General features: G+C 41.2%; 3 pseudogenes across 2 annotated transcripts; 2 read left to right on the top strand and 1 right to left on the bottom strand.

Moving 5' to 3' along the window:
* Positions 1-1404: 1404 nt before the first annotated feature.
* LOC128594453 (60S ribosomal protein L30-like) lies at positions 1405-1959 on the bottom strand (annotated as a pseudogene). Its single transcript, XR_008382560.1, has one exon. The product of XR_008382560.1 is annotated as a 60S ribosomal protein L30-like (transcript).
* Positions 1960-3622: 1663 nt separating this feature from the next.
* Positions 3623-4987, top strand: LOC128594451 (26S proteasome regulatory subunit 4-like; annotated as a pseudogene). The gene has a single exon (XR_008382558.1). The product of XR_008382558.1 is annotated as a 26S proteasome regulatory subunit 4-like (transcript).
* A 9194-nt stretch (positions 4988-14181) lies between these two features.
* LOC128594454 (leydig cell tumor 10 kDa protein homolog) lies at positions 14182-14455 on the top strand (annotated as a pseudogene).
* Positions 14456-14689: the final 234 nt, after the last annotated feature.

Below are 14689 nucleotides of genomic sequence, written 5' to 3'. Positions count from 1 at the left end.
CTCAGACCCATTAAGGTCTGTTTCACAAATCTGGGAGCATTTAAGTTGGGTGCATAAATATTTATAATTGAAATGTCTTCTTATAATATTCCCTTCATCAAGATGACGTGACTGCCAATAAAGTTTCTAACTGTGTGTGGTTTCTAACCTGCAGAACTGAGAAGAAGCAATTAAACTGAAAGCTCCAAGGTTTTTAATGGAGCCCTATGACCTCTCACCCCATGTCTCTTATCACAGCAGTGGTGCGGCCACATTTGGTTCCTATGCTATGCCTTACCTAGTGGTACTCATGATCACATCTTTCCCTTTCACAAAATTAAAAGCTATTTAAGAGAAGAAACCCTGTTTTATTCTCCTCTGAGCCCCTCCTCAGCTCCCTTTCTAGAAAATAGTATAGAGCTTTATATTATAAATAACAGGAATCCTATTTAAATAGTTACACTTTCCTTTCCCATATAAGTGATTTCTCTGCCAAAGGCCTTCCATCATTAAAACCTATTTATTGTCCGGAGAAAGAAGTATTGAAAAGTTATGGCATGCAAAAGAAAGAGGACAAACATATTACTTGGTGATGTCCTACTGGGCAGAAAGATAAAGTAGATAGATATTCATCTTGAGTCTAGGAGGAAGGCAAGTGATAGAGACAGCTAGAGCAAGAGAGAGAACAAGTTCCCAGGATCAAATCAAAAGAGGTCAACAAGGAAACCCATTTCCTTTTTGACATTCTGAGAGGAGACCACCTTTTAGGGAACCTCTGCACTGGAATGGGAAAACTGCAATAGAACAGAAAAATAGACATGGTGGTTCACAATACTTAAGCAAAAAAAGGCAGCTGGGAATAGGCTGAATCCTGTGGAGCAGGGAAGAAATCCAAACATTGTTATGTGCTCCCAACAGGGAAGGGAGATGACAGCCAGTAGACCCACCATGATTCACTGTTGGAGGGGAAACTCAATGCTGTGGCAGAGGCTGCAAGTTGGAAAACCTAGGGCCAGACCAAGAGGACCTGCAACTCTAGTGAGAATCAAGGTAAGAAAGTGTAACAGATAGATCCCAGCTAGACCACCATGTCATAGACACACTAGCTATTGAGTGTCAGCAGCTTTTGTCAGGAGGATGCCCAATAGATAGACAGAACATCTTCTCAAAGACAAGAGAGGATCAGAAGACAGCACCAGGAGGACCAGGTAGCCTCACCTCTTTCCTCATTGCAAAGAGGACAGGTAAGCTTTACTCTCCTACAGCTGTCATCTTTTGGAAGATGCCTTCTTGTAGAACATACCTCTTGTGGAAACTGCCACCTTGTGGTTATCTAAAGCTAGAGACAGTACCACGAGGAACATATACCCTAAATTTGGTCAAGTATTTATCAAATAAATAAATAAATAAATACTGACCAAGTCTTTTTTTTTTTTTTTTAAACAAGCTCTAGCAAGTTTTATTAAAGAAAAAATGTACATGATTTACTTTTCACCAGTCTGTTCTGGCATGCTTCTAATGATATCAGAGTCACCTGGATCAATGATGGCCAGTGTGCATACTCTGTAGTATTTTCCACATGCTGTGCCCAATTCAATATTATTGCCACTGTAGTGATGAACACCAGTTTTGGCTAACATGACATAATATTCTATTTCAGATTTCCTCAAAGCTGGGCAGTTGTTGGCGAGGATGACCAATTTCGCTTTGCCTTGTCTGATCATCTTCAAAGTCTGCTTGTAACCCAGCACATACTTTCCACTTTTCATAACGAGCTGGACCTTGAGTTGATCGACTCCAGCGACTTTTTCGTCTTCTTTGCAGCCACCATCTTCCTGCCCTAGATGCGGGACGGCCCCCAACCTAGAACATACAAGGACAAGACGGGAAGTTTAGGATCCGAAGTTCCATACGGCAACCCACAAGGCTACCCGCGGGGCTTAAACCTCGGTCCGCTGGAGCCCACTCACCAACTGACCAAGTCTTTAAAAGACGGTTTAAGCCAGCAGAGACTGAAATAACTTCTATGCACTTTTTTTTAGGTTTTTCTTTTCCACCCTTGCTAGGAATGAGGTTTTCAAAAAAAGATGACAACAGTTTCTTTCCCACATCTAAATGTAGTATATTAAATATATAGTAGTTTAAATAACACATCTTTACATAAAGTCTACTGAGTTTCTGCTTGTAAATATGTATTCTTACTTTTGTGATTTCCTTCATACTACATTTTGGGCTTCATAAGTGTTTTTTTGTCTAACTTATTGAAATTGGTAAAATACATAAAGTGAAAAAAATTTAGTATATAAATATGTGACCTCTCAATAACCGTTTGACAAATTATACTTAGTTTCACATAAGCCTAGTTTATTTACACTAAATTTTCATCCACGAGAAAGCAATAGCAGAAAACAAATTTATGAAAAGAAAATTAGTAAATTGCATAAAGAGAAATAATATGGGTCATTGGGTCATGGAAGAATGAACGAACAATAAGGAGATTAAGTACTCTTAAAATTTTTCCTTTGTCTTTACTTTAAAACTCATTTGTTTTAAATGAGATGAAAATGAATTGAGTCCCTTGCAAGGAGACTACACGTAAAGATGGAATGCTAAAAATCACACTATCTTGCACATTTTACTTCTGGTAGGAACTGAATATTTATTTGGACATTTGATGTGCTGACTAGATTTGAAGAGAGATATGAAAATTATATAATGTATTTGGTTGATTGAATTAAAGTGAAACGATGAGGTGAGATCTCCTAGGAATATCAGTGTGGCTATTATGATCATTGGGTATGGTTGTTAATTGTAATAATAGCTGCTTTTGGATGGGTAGCAGTGGCTGCCTGTTTGCTATAGTGAATGTGGTGGGAATAGATAGTGAGTTCACTCTGAAGCATAATTTCCTTTTAGTTCTAGCTCAGCTGGAAATTGGCCACTATTTATCCTTCTCCACATGCATCTCTAGAAAGGTATATGAAGGGCAGCCAATACAAAATCCTCATTTTATAGATGAGGAATCTCAGCCCAGACAGGCAAAATAATTCACTAAAGATCATATACCTTCTAAAGGGCAGAGACTGGAAAGAGTTTTAAGTCTTCCAAATCATGAGTTTTTTCTTTACTGTGGACTTTTCTGGTTGAAAGTGACAGAGCGAGATCGAGCGGCCGAGGCAAGATGGGTCAAAGTCAGAGTGGTGGCCATGGTCCTGGAGGTGGCAAGAAGGATGACAAGGATAAGAAAAAGAAATACGAACCTCCTGTACCAACCAGAGTGGGGAAAAAGAAGAAGAAAACAAAGGGACCAGATGCAGCCAGTAAACTACCACTGGTGACACCTCACACTCAGTGCCGATTAAAATTGTTGAAGTTAGGGCGGCGCCTGTGGCTCAGTCGGTAGGGCGCCGGCCCCATATACCGAGGGTGGCGGGTTCAAACCCGGCCCCGGCCAAACTGCAACCAAAAAATAGCCGGGCATTGTGGCGAGTACCTGTGGTCCCAGCTGCTCGGGAGGCTGAGGCAAGAGAATCGCTTAAGCCCAGGAGTTGGAGGTTGCTGTGAGCTGTGTGAGGCCACGGCACTCTACCGAGGGCCATAAAGTGAGACTCTGTCTCTACAAAAAAAAAAAAAAAAAAAAATTGTTGAAGTTAGAGAGAATTAAAGACTATCTTCTCATGGAGGAGGAATTCATTAGAAATCAGGAACAAATGAAACCATTGGAAGAAAAGCAAGAGGAGGAAAGATCAAAAGTGGATGATCTGAGGGGGACCCCAATGTCAGTAGGAACCTTGGAAGAGATCATTGATGACAATCATGCCATTGTGTCTACATCTGTGGGCTCAGAACACTATGTCAGCATCCTTTCATTTGTTGACAAGGATCTGCTGGAACCAGGCTGTTCAGTCCTGCTCAACCACAAGGTGCATGCTGTGATAGGGGTGCTGATGGATGACACAGATCCCCTGGTCACAGTGATGAAGGTGGAAAAGGCACCCCAGGAGACCTATGCTGATATTGGGGGCTTGGACAACCAAATCCAGGAAATTAAGGAAGCTTCCTTAATTCCTGGAGCTTCCTCTCACCCATCCTGAATATTATGAAGAGATGGGTATAAAGCCCCCTAAAGGGGTAATTCTCTATGGTCCACCTGGCACAGGTAAAACCTTGTTAGCCAAAGCAGTAGCAAACCAAACCTCGGCCACTTTCTTGAGAGTGGTTGGCTCTGAACTCATTCAGAAGTACCTAGGTGATGGGCCCAAACTTGTTCGGGAATTGTTTCGAGTTGCTGAAGAACATGCACCTTCCATCGTGTTTATTGATGAAATTGATGCCATTGGGACAAAAAGATACGACTCAAATTCTGGTGGTGAGAGAGAAATTCAGCGAACAATGTTGGAACTGTTGAACCAGTTGGATGGATTTGATTCAAGGGGAGATGTGAAAGTTATTATGGCTACAAACCGAATAGAAACTTTGGATCCAGCCCTTATCAGACCTGGCCGTATTGACAGGAAGATCGAGTTTCCCCTGCCTGATGAAAAGACTAAGAAGCGCATCTTTCAGATTCACACAAGCAGGATGACCCTGGCTGATGATGTAACTCTGGATGACTTGATCATGGCTAAAGATGACCTCTCTGGTGCTGACATTAAGGCAATTTGTACAGAAGCTGGTTTGATGGCTTTAAGAGAACGTAGAATGAAAGTAACAAATGAAGACTTCAAAAAATCTAAAGAAAATGTTCTGTATAAAAAACAAGAAGGCACCCCTGAGGGGCTTTATCTCTAGTGAACCACAGCTGCTATCAGGAAAATGGGAGTTTACCTGACCCCAGAGGGATGAGGTTGGAGAAGCTGCCTAGAGTTGTACGTTTTCCACTTGACTGATATTAGCAAACATCCTTTGTATCTTTTGGAATATGATGTATAAGCTGCCCCTTGGGTGGCCTTCATCTGCTGGTCAGTGTGCAGCACTCTGCTTCCCAATAAAGCGGGCTCTTGTCACAGACAAAAAAAAAAAAAAAAGAAAGCGACAGAGCAGGGCGGCGCCTGTGGCTCAAGGAGTAGGGCGCTAGTGCCATATGCCGGAAGTGGCAGGTTCAAACCCAGCCCCGGCCAAAAAAAAAAGAAAGTGACAGAACAAACTAAGAAAAAATAAATTATTGGTCTAGGGAAGAAAAGTCCAAGGGCAGGTTCAGGTATAGCTAAATTCAAATGTTCATCCCACGTTGCCAGGAAGACATCTTTGCCATATCTCAGTTCCACCTTTTGTTATTTTAACTTTTATATGATGTCAAAGGTGGATAAGAAGAGAGCCTCTTCTATATGATGTCAAAGGTGGATAAGAAGAGAGCCTCTTCTGGTAGGAAGAGAGCCTCCTTCCTGATTCTTCTGGCAAAGGCCATGATTCTGGTTTCCCTGCTGTGGTCCCTTCCCATCATTAACCTATTCAGTGTGGTTAGGGGTGACTAGTTCTCTTACAGACCAGGGTAGGGTCCCATGCCTGTTCTTGGAGTGTAGGGTCCCATTCTAACCACAGAGCCAGAAAGAAGAGAAGGTAGTTTCTCAAAGGAAAATATGGATACTGCTACCAAAAGGAGGAGAGAAAAGTCTGTTTCTATGACTATATCTTCCTAGGCTATGTGTTCCAGACACACATCTTGTCTTATTCTCAATTTAAAAAGATGTTGGCTCATTTCCTTTTATAAGAGATGGGAAATTGGACTTAACTTGCCTAGAGAATAAACACCTTCAACAAGGTTCATTCTGAAAGATAATGTTAAAAAGAATCCTAGCAAACAACTGAGGGATTGCTCAAATTCAGACAATCTGAGGAGAGTTTAAGAGATATTTAAAAGGGCATGGCCAGGTTCAGGCAAGGCACAGGGATAGTGCTGCAGGGATGGACACAGTAACATCTGGGCACCTTGACACCCCTGGCCTTGAAGGAGCAAGAGGAGGGAATGATTACCAAACCTGGAGGCACAGAGGTCTGCCTGCAGTGGGCCTCTGGACAGAAGCTGAGATCTTTATTAAGGACACAGCCAGCCTGTGACCACCCATTAAAATGAGAGCTGGGGAAAGAAACAAATACACAAGGCTTCCCCTCATCCCTCCCTCCAACGTTCTGTAGGAATTCCCTTTTCGATGAATTGCTGGGAAGCCAGAGGTGAGGAATCCCTTTGTTTTGGGTCATAAGGCCAGTCCCCAGGGCTCAAGTCTGGATGAAGAGGGCAAAGAGTGGAACCAGAGGAACAAACAGGAATGGAATTCAGTTTTACAGTTGTATTTGCATTCTATTCATGGGCCTAATCAGGGAAATGCCTGTGAGATGTTTAAACTTGTACCTTTGTCTAAAGACATACCCTGTGCCATTGACTGCTAAATACCTGCATTCAGAATGACCTGTATAAACATCAAAACACATAGATTGTGAACAGCATCCGTGTGGTCTACTGGGGCTTCTTGATTTGGAGGCATGAGCTTTGTTTGAACTTTTGTTCTTTCATTTATAAGTTATGCGACAAAGAATGAGACTTGTGAACCTTTCAGAGACTGTTTCCTCATCTTTAAGATGAGGATAATATAAGAACATCTCCCCTGTTATTCAGTGCAAATGAAATGTTGGCTATAAAAGTGTTTGGAGAGTAATGAAGAACTCACTTTATATTGATAATTTTAACCTTAATATGTGAGCATGTTACTATATTAACATGTTTTTAGTGGGTATGATTTTTTATCATTCTTATTTCAGAAAAAGCTCTAAATCCTACTTGATTCATCCCACATGTGGCAGTATTTTTCACCATGTGAATACTGAAATGAATTAATGACAGATGAACCTCCAGTTTACTCCAGACTTGTCTAAAGGGGATGATTGCCTCGGATTCGGTTTATCACTAAAGGAAAAAAAAAAAAAAGTTCATCAAGTTTTCTGCCTGACAAGTTAGAGCTTTTTCTGACAAGTAAATCACTCTGCTGATCATCTGTTTGTGACTAGGAAAAAGCACAACATCCCTCTGTGTCCAGTGAGTTATGAAAGTCTTTTAAAAGAGGTGCATTAGCCATGAATCTTCCTGCTATCTCTCCCCTGCAGTTTTCTGAGTGTTTTCATAATAGATCTAGACTTAGCACAATTTCTTTCTGTCTTGTTGGCTCCTAGGTGATTGTGTACAGTTCTGAACCCCAGATGGGAAGCTGTAATTTCATAAAGACTGCTTTAGAGAAAATAACCACACTTCCCTCATCCCCTCTCACCTATCCAGGCTCCTTGACCCTGACTTCTCCCCAAATATATTCTGGTTCCCAAGTCTCCTTTAATCATATTTTCTTATTGTCCCAGGTTACTGGGAACTCATCATTGATAGATGCTGTGAGTAATGGAGAATATAATACACGCTAAAAATTCCACATCTGATATTTTACTTAATTTCTCCAACAATCTTATAAAGTAACAACTATTTTCCCCATTGCACATGAAGAGACTGAAAGTTAGGGGTCTAAAAGCAGAATAACAATTTAAATCCAAATGTCTGAGTCAAAAGTTTGTAATCTTAACCATCACCCTATGTAGCCTACCTGTTGCCATGTTGTTCCATCAGGTTCCTGGTTTCCTTTTTTCTTACAATAAAATCTAACTGATAACTACTGAAGAATGGATGTTAACAGGGTTGAGATGCAGAGGAAGTTTTGCTTCTGTAATTTCACATCTGTGCAAATATATGGCACTGTGTTGGAAAAGGGGCTATCAGTACTCCCTCAGGACCCCATTTCAATAGCTAAGGAGGGCTAGCCATATTTGGCCTCTGTTCTCTGTCAATCACTATGAAGTCCAAATTCTAATTATCATGATATCATGTAAGATTCAAGGCCATTAGTAAGATAAATGTGGAAGAGAAGCTTTGTTCAGCTCTGTGATGACTATTTGTATTAAAATAAATAACACAGGATTTTTAAAATATAAAAGGATAGAAGAAGGATAGTAAATGATTATGAATCTATGCATGAAATTTAATCTATTTTTCCTAAACTCTGACTGTAAGCAGTAAAGTCCAGTCATATAAACTACCACTGGGAAAGTTCCTAGTCAAAAAGATGGTGAACATTTAACAAAAAGGAAAGAAAAGCACTTAACTCATGAGTTAATTCTTTCAACAATTTTTTGTCCAGTGCTTCTTTTCCACTACATGCTATGAGGACTGGGAAGCCCAGAGTCTGACAGAAGATCCAGAGACAAATAATACAAAGGTGTGGATGTTGTATAAGTGTTAAGTAAGAAGGGCAAAGGTAGATGGCTAGTATGAGCTCAAGTGTAGAAGGCCCAGGAAAATGTCCCAGGAGCCTTGCTTGTTGCTTCCAAGACCTTCAAGGCTGAGTGTCATTAATCAAGTAGTGGAGGGTGTTTCCGGCCATGGGTAACATGTGCCAAGGCTTTGGCTCCAATGTAAGGAAGTGAAAGTAGTTCGGTGTTAGTAGAGCTGACTGTGAGAGAGGAAGTGGCAAAAGATAAAGGCTAGAAAGAAATAGAAGGTAAATTTTAGAGAATCTACTTGTTAAGATAAATAATTTGTACTTTTATGTTAAGATCAATAAGTAGCCATTGAAAAGTTTTAAGCAGATAAAGGACATGATTATATTTGTGTTTTAGGAAGATTGCTCTTTTGTCAGTGTCCAAGATGGGTGAAGGTAGGAAAGCTCAGAAGCAGAGAGTTATTTGATGTTGAGAATGGAAAGCTGTTGAAATAACCAGGACTGAAATAGGCAGATGACATCTGAATGGCAAGAAATGAACAGACACAAAAATAATTGGAAGGACTAGAGGATATTATAGCTGGAGGGCGTATGTGTCAAAGGAGAAAGAAAGAATAAGAATGATCTGAGAAAAATATTTACTTAAGCCAGGGGTCTTTATTTGAGCGGGCTGCATGGAAAGCTGTACACAGCTTTGTTTCAGTAAAAGTGCAACTGGGGGGAACTTTCATTGTGGTGGTGGGATGGCCAGAGGGCACAAGTGGGTCAGATTGGGAGGTAGGAGTTTATCCTAGCCTGCATTAGACAGTACAATCCCAGGGAGCAGGAGAGAGGAGCAAGGAAGTGAAACAGAAAAGAAATAGAGAGAGAATATGCAGTTGCATTATAGACCTGACTACTGCTAGGTGTGACTGATTGCTCAATTTCTTGGGACCATCTTCTGAGAAGTTATATCATTTCATCATGGAAGAAATAAAGGAATGAATTTAACCACTGGCTCCAGTCTCCAGTTAGTCACAGATTTATCTCAAAGGACCTTGTACTTCCATACCGCACATTCTTGAGTACACGGAAGGTCTTATGGATCACCAGTGGAGAGAGCAGCTGGGGAAAGAGTTGAGAAATTTTGATGACATCAGGTTGCACCTGCATGCAAATGGTTGGAACATACCCTGAACAAGTTATCTCAGTGGCATCTTGAGTTAAGTGAGCCAAAGAATATGAAGTAGCACATGAAAGGTATTAATACAGTTCACCCCTTGCACCATTCAGGTTCACTTTGATCTGCCATTATAGGATAATATCTCATTCCCAGACTACAATATAGGTTCCCATTTTTGTAAGAACAAGTTGTCCTCATCTATTGCACTGCACTGGTCCAATATGTCACAAAGTCCCCTTCAATGTAATGGTCAGCCATAATTTGATTGGAAATAAGTAAAACAAGCTTTAGTCCCATAGCTATAGCTTGATCTGAAGTCTTAAGAAATATGTATCTCTGATCTCATCCAACAATTCTACATTTTCCCACCACTGGCCAGAACATTCGCTGTTGGGGTTAGTGTCCTGGTGAAATGACACCAACCTTTATCCTTGAGGGGCCTGAGCCCTTATTTGCCTTCCCTTTATTGGTTATAGTTGTGGCAATACAACTATGTATCAACTTGACAATACAACTGTGTAGGGACAATACAACTTTGTACAACTATGTTGTTACTGGACACAGATATCCCATGTGAAACTCTTGGGTTCCAGACATGCTTCTCCTTGTCCCCACTGAGTACAGCAATCCTAGTTCTTCAAGATAATCAGGGGTATCACCTTCACCAAGGTAGTAACTTTTTATTCCCTGCTGTACCATAGGCACAAGGGGTCTAATTGATACTATTTTCAGCTTAAAATTTAGAGAACTTGTGTACTTCTTCTGACAGACTCATTCTTTTCCACATCTACCACCATAATCAGGACTTCTAATTTAATACAGGGTAAGGCTGCAGGGTGGAAAACAAATTCTATAATCACTTGGTTGCCAATCTCATGTAGTAAGCTACTAGGGATTCAGAACCACCTATTCGTCCTTGGGTTCACATATATACCATATCTTGGATCGCACTCCAGCTCTGCTATAGGTTGTCTCCAAGCTGGCTTCTTAAGAGAGCCTCTAACAGGATTTCTACCATTTCTTAGAATGGCTGATTCTGGGTGACAAGATACAATTAGTGGGCCCTGTGGGCATCTATGCATTACTCTACCTTGTCTATTATACCTTTGGTGTGAGGCAACGTTGTCTGAGACATTGTGTTGATAACTCAAGCCTTCTATAACCTGTAGATGGTATGCCAGTTGAGTTACTGCAGAGAGGGAGGGAAAACTCATATCACATTAAAGATCAATTCCTGTAAGGACAAATTTATGGTTTCCTCATCTTCCCCAAAGTGGATGATGTCTAAATATGATCAACCTGATACCAAGAGTCTGGTTGATCTCCTCAGTCTCTGCTGAGGTTGGACATTCAAGAGTAACATTAGCTAGAGCAAAGAGAGTTTCTATAAGCCTCTATCACCACCACATGAACACACCATTCTTGGGCCCATCATCCAGCATAGAGGCAATCAATGAGACAGATTGGCTGACATACATAATGATTTCCCCCATTATTTGTTAAGAGACTCCCAGGCAGTGTGTGTTCTCTGGTAGATAGTAATATCTGCATACTTTGTATTCCTACTCACCAGGCCTCTTTGTCCCTAGTTTTCCACATCTGTTCCTTCCAATCTCCTGACCAGTCATCTAAGTGGAGTGGTTGACCAAGTTTACTGCTCACCAATTTCCCACTGGGTAACTTACTTTTACTACTGTCACTTAGAGATACTGTTAGGTAGATCTATAGAATGTCAGCAGTGCATTTTTGACTGGCTTCTATTGACACACTTGTGAACTACATCTGAAGTTTTTAACCCCTATCAGCTAGTCATAAAGAATGCCCCATAACGGATAAGTGAAAGATGAGGTAGAAAACATCGAAGCAATAGAAGCAGATGACATGCAAATATGGGCCACCTCTTTAAGAAATTTACTCTTGCTTTTTGGATCTGCTCAGGCCCATTCCTAGATATAACATTTCCACGATATGACAGATTGCTACTGTGCCTATCCAATCTATGATTCAGTGGATCCAATAGTATACAGCTTGCTATTGTTTGGATATTTGTCCCCTCCAAATCTCATGTTAAAGTTTGGTTGGAAGTGGGGCCTAAAGGGAGGTGTTTGAGTCCTGTGGGGAGAAGCTCTCATGAATGGCTTGGAACAATTATAATAGTAGTGAGTGAATTTTCATTCTGTTAGTTCCTGGGAGAACTGATAGTTAAAAAGAGCCTGGCACCTCCAATCAATCTCTCTCTCTCTCTCTCTCTTTCTCTCAGATCCTGTTTGCTTTCCACAATGAGTGAAGCAGCCTGAACCTTCATCAGATATAGATATGAGACCTCTACCACCCCAGTGGATCTATTGAGTCATGGCCTGAATGACAGGGCTGCTGCAAAAGCTGCTCTTAACTGTGGCCCACACAAAACTTCCCAATCTCCCATAAAGTAGACCAAAACAGTATTTCCTTAGGAAAATGTCCTAGCATGTTCTGGACTTCTGTATACCAATAAAGTTTACCAATATGGTGGGACACTGAATCTTCATAGGATTTATTTTCTGTCCTCTGGCACACACATACTTACTGGGGAACTTAGCTTATTTCCAATAAGCATGGCGTCATCAATATAGCAGACAAGTACAATATTGGGATGTTCTGAAGATGCTCAAGATTATCGAAGGCTCTAAATACTATCTTACAGGCAACAGGAGAGTTAAAACAGTGAATGTGTACAGTTGTTCCTCTAAATGGCAAGGCAAATTTCTTTTGATCATCTTTACTGATAGAGACCTAATCAGCAAACTTCTTCCATAAAAGGTCATTCAGTAAATATTTTCAGCCACATGGTTCTATTATAATCATTCAATTCTGTCTTTCAGGTCTCTGGTCATATTTATTCCATGAGCCTACCCCAGACCTAGAGAAATGTGTTTTCTAGGTTAGTAGCTACACACAAAATGCCCAAAGCTGTCTTGATCTGTTCCATTGAAGATACATCATTTCACATGTAAGCTGCAGTGAGAGTTATGATAGTACAATATTGTCTGCCATAACCTGTGCATATTTTTTTTCTTTCAGGACACACGCAGGTCAGCTGAATAGGGACATAATGAGACCAACACCTCTGTGTCCTTTAAATGTTTGATGGTGGTAAAAATCTCTCAATTTCTCCTGGGATGCAGATTACTTCTCATTTATCATATAGGGCAAGGATGTGTGTTGGCCCTTCCTACCATAATGGCCCTTACTCTACAAGTCAGAGAAACAAAGTGAGTGTCCTCCTAGGTGCTTAAAATAACTATATACTTGGAGACTGGGAAAATAACTGAGGTAAACTTGGGCTAAGATTGCCTTTATCACCTAGCCTCCCTGTACCTACTCTAACTGGAAATCCATGGTGAAGTTTTGAGTCCACTAGGATCAGAAAGATCAAATCCTCTATTTAACAGTGTTAAAAAATATCTGTGTATTTCCTTCTCCCAGTGTACAATACTTTATGAAATGGCCACAGGTCCCCGTAGGAAAGGATTAGAGGTATATTTAATATATGTATATAGATTTGCAACAGCATTGCAATGTCATTCTTCCAGGAAATGCAGCCTTTCTTGCAATATGTGGGTTTTAAGTCTGTGAATTAACTTAAATCTTGAAACTATAAAGACCACAAATTTCCATTTTGGTAACTGATATCATGTTTCTGCTCAGCAGCTCTCAATTTTTAAAAATAAAATAGTGCAAGTCAGCAACCCCAGTCATCAGTCTAGCTATCTCACATACAGGAACACCGTGATCTATTAGCCAACACCAGAGAGCTTTGTTAAGGCATTTTAACTGACTGTCTGTCCCTGCTGCCCATTATAGACATCAAGCTCTGATAATTGAACTATTAGAGTCTCAGGCTCTGCCACTCCAGAATTCTGTCACCCTACTGATAATGTGGAGCACCATTTTATGGCAGCATCTCAAAACATCAGTCTTTTTTATCTGTAAAAAGCTTCCCTGAAATTTCTGAACAACTGTCAGTACTGTCTGGCTATTGCATTCCTTATTGTTTTGGTTAAACAGGTGTCTTCTGGATCCTCTCAGTGAACATCCCTAGATAATATGTTTCTAGATCTTACATAATTAATTATAATACTCCCATCTTCATGAGCCTTCTGATCCTTTCTTTAATACCACACCAAGAACATCCTAGCATCTCCCTTAATTCACTGAAGGCCTCACCCTGTACAAGCTTTAAGGCGTCATCCTAACAGATTTTTAGAATCATCTTAGGATGTTTCTGGAGTATTGAACCCAAGTCGTGAATGACCTCTTTCTTGTCAATAAATGCCCTTTACCCAGTTTTGTATCTGCTGTCCCATGCAAGGCCAATACTACCCTTTAGATCTACTTCCTAATGTGTTCTCCATGTCCTGAAAATCCTTTGGAGTAGAGGTGGTATTTCCCTGATCAGATTGTGCGGATACCTGACTCTGGTTATTGTCCTGGAGGTAATGAGTGGATCTCAAGGAGAACTAGTGTCACATTGCAAAGCACCTGACTTAAGGGATGTCATTATCTCCACTCCTGAGGCAGAGGTGGGGATCTGGGATGACAGTTCAGAACATTGACTTTGGAATAAGATGTAGGACTGCTTGACCTCCTGTCTAACTGGGCTGCCTTGGCCACTATTGCCTCATTACTACCTGACTTTAGGAGCTACCCCAGTCACCTTAATTAATAATGTCTGCTAGGATCCCATGATGCCTTGCGTCTTCAAGGTATGATTCTCACAGCACCACCTCTTCTGGTGTGTGCTGGGTCATGGCGCAGGGGCAGCTCAAGTTCCAGGCTCTCAAACCCCCAAAGAGTAAGAATGCGATGACCTCTGACTGGTGGTCGTGTTCTCGCTCCCAAGAATGTGTGCATTGTGCAGGAGCAGAAGTTCGAGAAGAACCTGGAAGTTGGGATCTGGAAGAAGACTGGACATGATGTGGTGATGAAAGTCAGCAGCAGCCTGCCCAAGAAGCTGGCCTTGTTGAAGGCCCCAGCCAAGAAGAAGGGGGCAGCTGCCTCCTTTGCTAAGACGCCTTCCTAAAGGTACCAGCCCCAACAGAGGTCAAAATTGCAGCCCCACCTCCATGCTCGAACCTTGCAGGTGACCCTGCAGCTGCACCAGGGGAAGAGCACCCTGCTCCCAGTGCTAGGCAGCCTAATACTTTGGTAAGGGCCTGGCAAGTGATCAGTAGATCCCAGGGTGCTGAGAATCCAGTGATGACCAAGAACATACAGTCACCAACTTCCTCAGTCCCCTTGCCCCAATCCTGTCCCT

The sequence above is a fragment of the Nycticebus coucang genome, chromosome 9 (genome assembly GCF_027406575.1).
Source record: "Nycticebus coucang isolate mNycCou1 chromosome 9, mNycCou1.pri, whole genome shotgun sequence".
NCBI lineage: Eukaryota > Metazoa > Chordata > Mammalia > Primates > Lorisidae > Nycticebus > Nycticebus coucang.
This window is presented reverse-complemented; position numbering and strand designations above follow the sequence as displayed.